The following is a 6,000-nucleotide window of genomic DNA, read 5'->3' as shown; positions in this document are numbered from 1 at the left end:
GTCACGATCACAGACACATTGTAGGGTAATAAGGTGTATAATTTTTACATGTTTTTTTCCTACCAAAAGAATTAGAAAGTTAGTCATGTGCTAAGCAACATACTTTATTTCAATAGAAACACTACAGAAAAGCATAGTTAAACTTCTTTTTCCATACATGTATCTCTTCTTTTCCTGCAACAGCCTAAGCCATTCAAAATTAATGTTTCTCATTTTTTTAAAAAAATGTAACTTTTTTACAGTTAGGTGAATGAAAGCATGCCAGATTTCTGTACAGCTTACTTTACCCAAGAGAAGTTATGTATTTTATCAAATTATTTGCAATAAGCTTTTTCCCCCCCCTAGAATTAATTTTACAGTATCATTGGGGTTTATGCCAGGAAATGATTGCCTCTGAGCCAGGAGCAATTGCAATTTGCAAAAAAATTTACATTGCAAAAATTGTGCTCAGACACTTTTTTCAGATCATCCCGGACAAGTTGGAAATGCTGACAGGACAGGAGGGCTGATGCTGGTCTTTATTCAAAGAAAAGTTTTTAAAAGACTATAAATAAAGAATATATATATATATAAATAAATAAATAAAATAAAGATTATAAATAAAGAAAAAAAATATTATAAATACATTGCCTTCATAGAGTCAAGGGCCACCCCAGTTCCTTGAAATAGAGATTAAGGGTGGGACAAGGCAGGACAGGGCAGCAGCCTGGTGAGGGCAAGAGGACCAACAAGCTGGGCCAAGAAATGGAAAACACAGGAGAAAAGGTGATCTGTTGTATTCATCACCCCAGGTAGTATTTTTCCTATATCGCAAACTGAAACTGTGGTCAAAGAGTAGGAAAAGTGGGAAAGAAGAGGTGATTCCTGCACTGGTGGAAACCATTGTCCATGGGAGCAGGGTATTGGTGTTGGTATTGGTGTTTGCAGAGACAAGGCCATGGCCACAGCAGCCTGGGGAAGGCAAGGGAGGGCTGCCTGGGCAGCTGAGTGAAGGCTTGCCCAGCTCTGGGAAAGGGCCACAGACCTGCAGATCGGAGCCACAGCAATATCACCCACTCAGGCACTGCTTGCCCCTGGTGGAGCAGCCACAGGCTCTTTCGGAGAGCTGGGCTGATTCGTAACCCCAAATCTGATTTAAAACACCAGAGATGCAGCTCTTTCCCCTACCATTCAGCCATCAGGCTGTTTCCCATCTACAACTACATCATGTTAGCCACATGTTTGTTTTCTCCAAAGACATACCTGGGCAGCAGGAAGCTCGTGTTGAACAGTGTTGGTGATCAGAGATTAGGTAATGCTCAGCTGTGAGGGACCAGAGTGGGAGGACTGAACAGCTGGGAGCCCCCTGAAGTGACCCCTTTTTTCACATCTTTGTTCAATAGTGTGGATGTTGAAGTAAAGCTGACTCAGAGCAGGGGCAGATTTGCTGGGTGAGCTCCCTGGCAGCAGGTGCTTGTAAGAAGGCTTTCACCCACAGCTTTTTATCTGTAAAGAAATTGCAGATGGCACCTGGAACAAGATGATGCTTGTCAGTATTCAGATTGTACCGCAACTACACTTTTTGTGATGAAAGATTAGTCATTTTCTGCTTAATTTTTTTCCTTTTAAATGAAGATTCTAAACCCCTCCTTTGTTTCAGCTGCTGCAGATTTTAACTGAACAACAGGAAATCATCTGGGAGAGGTCTACTGTTCTTTTGGTTAAAAGATTCAGGCAGGAAAATGTAAGTCATAGAAAAATTATCAGGTATAAGGATATGTTTATTTTTGGTTTGCACAAGAGCAAGAACTAAATTTTCTGTGCAGCTTTAAAATCTGTGCCTTCTGCTCAATACACAAAGTTTCTGTACATTAACATTTTCCTATTTCTTCTGTGTATGCAAGTTAGTCCAATAAAAAAGATACTACCTTCTCCTAGTTGTCAAGAAGTTTTCATTTTTTTGACTACTATCCAACTACCAACTTCCCCAGGAACTGGTTTTGGGTTGCATCTATAAAACACGTACAGCCTTTACTTACCACCCCTAAAGGCCTGGGGAAAATGGACATAAATCTAAAATTTCTTGAGATTATCCCAAAGGAAACTAGAAATTTGAAAGGCTTATAAAGCTTGCTTGAAGCTGCTGTTGGCCACCTTTGTTTTGAGTGAAACTGAGCCTGCCTGCATTGAAGGAGTGATCCGGACATGGGATTCTCTCCAGGAAACACATTTATAAAAAAATGTAACGATAAGTGCTGTCAGAGTTCTGAAATATTTGTAATGAATCATTCATTGCTACATATCGGCCTCCTCTTCTCCCACTGAGTCATAATTTTCAGTAGGAGTAAGCATGGGCAAAATGAAATTTTATTATCCCCTTTTGCCTTTCTCTGACGACTGGTCTACTGAACATCAGAGTTAATTAAAAGGCTGCTAGCAGGAATTGAATTTGGTGATATAAAAAGGGCAACTATCATCAGCTTCAATGGTGATTGTAATAAGGAGAACGTACAGGAAAGGCTCTCAGTGCCAGATACAATATATGGATAAATCTCAGGGTGTTGAGGTTCAAAATTACAGATGAGAAAACATCTGTTCAGTTGCTAGCTAAACTTGAAAACACTTGAAATTCAATAGTCTCATGTCCCAGAGAAGTTTCAACGTTCTATATATCCTACAACTGAAGTTCTGCATCTGCTAAAATATCTCTTGGCTGAAACTGGAAAGAACAGCAGTGAAATCCCAAGCTATGCCCAGTTTTTCCTTGGACAGTGGTGTCGATGACCATCCTTCTGTCATGAACCTGTGATTCACCCAGTCCTAGAGCTGCAGGGAGAAGGTGAATTCCATGGGTGCCTTTGTATTATCCGATGATAATGCCAAACTTGTGGAGCCAAGAGGACAAGAAGTAAGAACAGCCTGGACTCTGTGTATCTCTAAGATAATTGTATTTCTGCTCCAGCAAAGATCTGAATCCAGAAGTCCCACTACTGGGCAAACAACTTAGGGTAGGAAGTTTCAGGCGTTCAACCTTGCTTATTTCAGAACCACTGAATCAATTCTCTGTCTGCAGAAAACTTTCAGCAAACCCTCTGGAATAAAAAGAAAAAATGCAATGCTCTTCTGCAACCACTCAGGTGCCTTATGCTATTCATGGAGAAAGACAGGCGCTCATTCTGTTACTGACATTAGTTTCTTGGTAAACATGCTGGATTTGAGGCTGTTATGTAAAGTGTCTGATCATCCTCATGCAATGCACAGGAATCACAAGTATGTAGCTATGATATCTTATATTTCTGGGGTGGGCATTTAAATCCCAGCCTCTAGAGCCCTTTTGTAAACCTCAAAGTATGGAATGCGTCATTTAGTAACATTAAAGGTCTGAGTATACATCATCCCTGTATTGTCTTCAAAATGTCTGGGTACTCTCAGGCAAACAAGAAGTTTTACCAAAAAAACTGTAGGGAAAAAACCCACACTGCAAAAACGTACAACTTCTTCTAAAATGCATCCTGTAAGAGCTGGTATAAAAACTGAAAAATAAAAAGATGCCAGCAAATTCTCTGTGCTGACTCACAATAAGGAAGGTTTTTAGAAATTCTTCAGATCCTGTTTTACTTTCATCATGTTCAAGTACAATCTTTTCAATAACACAGTTTCACTGACTCCAAAAAACAAAAATCTCTACCTCCTCCATGCAGTCCTGGACCTGTGATTAAGAATAGTCTCTGATATATCAGCATGGTTTAAATTCATGGACAGGAGCTAAAGCAATGGCTGTGTGGAGGGAGATGTTGAGTAAACATGTACTTTCTTTTGCTCTTATTTAGATAGTGCTGTTCCTGCCTTGGCTTGAAGGAAAGACCATGATATATATGACAAAGTCTGAAAGATTTGGCCTCAAATTTATGAAGCTGGCATTCATGTCTAGCGCTGTACAAGTGTTTTACAACAAACGAAAGTTGTACCAAAGGACCTCCTTCTGTGCAAAGCACTACTAGGGGTACCTCAGCTGCATCTGTCAAACATGGATACACAATTGGAACAGGTTGCTCAAAGGTGATGTGGCATTTCCATTTAAAAAAAATCTCACAATATAGCTGGAGAAGATCCTGGACAACCTGGTCTAAGCTAACCTAACTTGGGGAGGCTGGTAGTGAGGGAACAGATAACCTCCAGACATCCTTTCCAACAAGTATATTTTATGAATTTCCAAATTAGTTTATAACTCTGGTAGAGCAGGAGAGCAGTAAGAAAGATACTTTGCACCAGTGAGAGCAAGGTCGTGGTTCTGAGCTCTTTTTAGATAATTTTAAGCTATAGGAAGATACCACTCTTGGATGGGAACTAGTTTCTATCAAGGCAGCTGTGTGGGCAGGAGCAAGATCTGAGGCCTGTCTGCTTCTGCTGGCGTTGATGCATTTTATCAGCATAGCCTTGACATTCACATAGGAATGATTTCACTCATATAAACAGTGAATCCAGACATTTGGAGGGCACCTCTGAAAATCATCTTGTCCCAAGCCCTTCCATGAGTGAAAGACATTCAAAGTTAAGTTTCATATAACTTCAACATGTTTGATATGAAGGCTCCTCAAGTTAAAAGAAAGTCAGAAATGGTATTCACCTCTTATCTTTCAGTGTTGCAAGGAAATCTAGAATGATTTCACATATTTTGTTATTTACCTTAGCACACTGAAATGAAAAAATACAAATAAATATTTAATAACAGACTAGAAATAACTTGCTGTGACTAAAGAGATAACAGATCATATCTAAGTTATTACTGACATTTGATAGATCTCATTTTTAGTTTGATTAATGAAATGCACTTATATCAGTAACGATCAGCTCTGACGGAAATATGGAAAGAAGCTGAAATCTTTCCATAAATCTAAGTATTAGAGACATTTATGAATTAAGACTATTTAGTGTTAACTATCAAAAACTGCAGAAAAAAAGTAAAGCTAAAAATGAAATGTTGAAGTAATGAAGAAACTGATGGAATTATGAGCTATAAATCTAAGATTAATATATTTCTTGAATAATTTTGTATCTGAATTAATTTCAAAAACATTGTTTTTTCTTTGAGAAAAATCTGCAGTTGGGAACAAACCAGACTCCAGTTCTGGGCAAGTTAAAATCTCTGTGAGTCCTAGTGTTTCTATCTGACAGCTGTTGAATAATTTATAGAATGACATCTTCTTTGTTTACATCTAAAAATAGTACTAGTAATCTAATAGCAAGTATAACTAGTTTCATTCAAAATATCACTGATGCCCTTTCTGCAAAGGAACCTCATCTGTCTCTGTACTTGAACAATAGAAAAACTATATAGATGGTTTCTTTGGGTGTAGAGAGTCAGGAAAAGGGTCTTCCAGAGGGCCTTTGGGGAGCCAAGAGACTCCCTTTGACATGTACAAAGAGTCCTGTGTTTGGTCTCCCTTCCACTAGCAAAAGAAACTGGTAGGAAAATAGTAGGATCCCTTCCTTCATGCACTTGTCTTTTTCAGTAAAGACAGTTAAAAGAGAAACTTTTCCCAAATATACTGAGAACTAACTGCTAGGAGTTTCCTTGTTTATGACACAAAATCTTCTCGGTCAGTGCTGCTCTGAGGGCTCTTTCCCCTCAGTTCGAGTGGTTTGCTGGCTGTTGTCTCAGCTTTGTCCTTGGTGTACAGCTGATAATAAGTATTTATGGCTGGCTGGTACTGCAGGAGGCAGTGGGACACTTGTGAGCATTCTCCCTGCTGGCCATGCTGATGGAAAGGATGGTTAGATTGCTCTGCTCATTCTGAGGTCATTGCAGGATGCATGAAACCATAACTAAGAGGGGTTCCGAGTATCTGGAGAATGGAAATTATAACTTTAGGTACCACAATACTTCAAGGAACTTATTTACTTCTCTCATTAATTTTTTGCATCTTTTGCTAGTACGAGTCCTGTTTTTACTTTTGTGTTCTTGATGAATACCCTTTCCCCTCATAACAGATAAAGTTGGAGAATTTAATAAAGAAAAAT

The sequence above is a fragment of the Molothrus ater genome, chromosome 1, assembly GCF_012460135.2.
Source record: "Molothrus ater isolate BHLD 08-10-18 breed brown headed cowbird chromosome 1, BPBGC_Mater_1.1, whole genome shotgun sequence".
In the NCBI taxonomy this organism is placed as follows: Eukaryota; Metazoa; Chordata; class Aves; order Passeriformes; family Icteridae; genus Molothrus; species Molothrus ater.
This window is presented reverse-complemented; position numbering follows the sequence as displayed.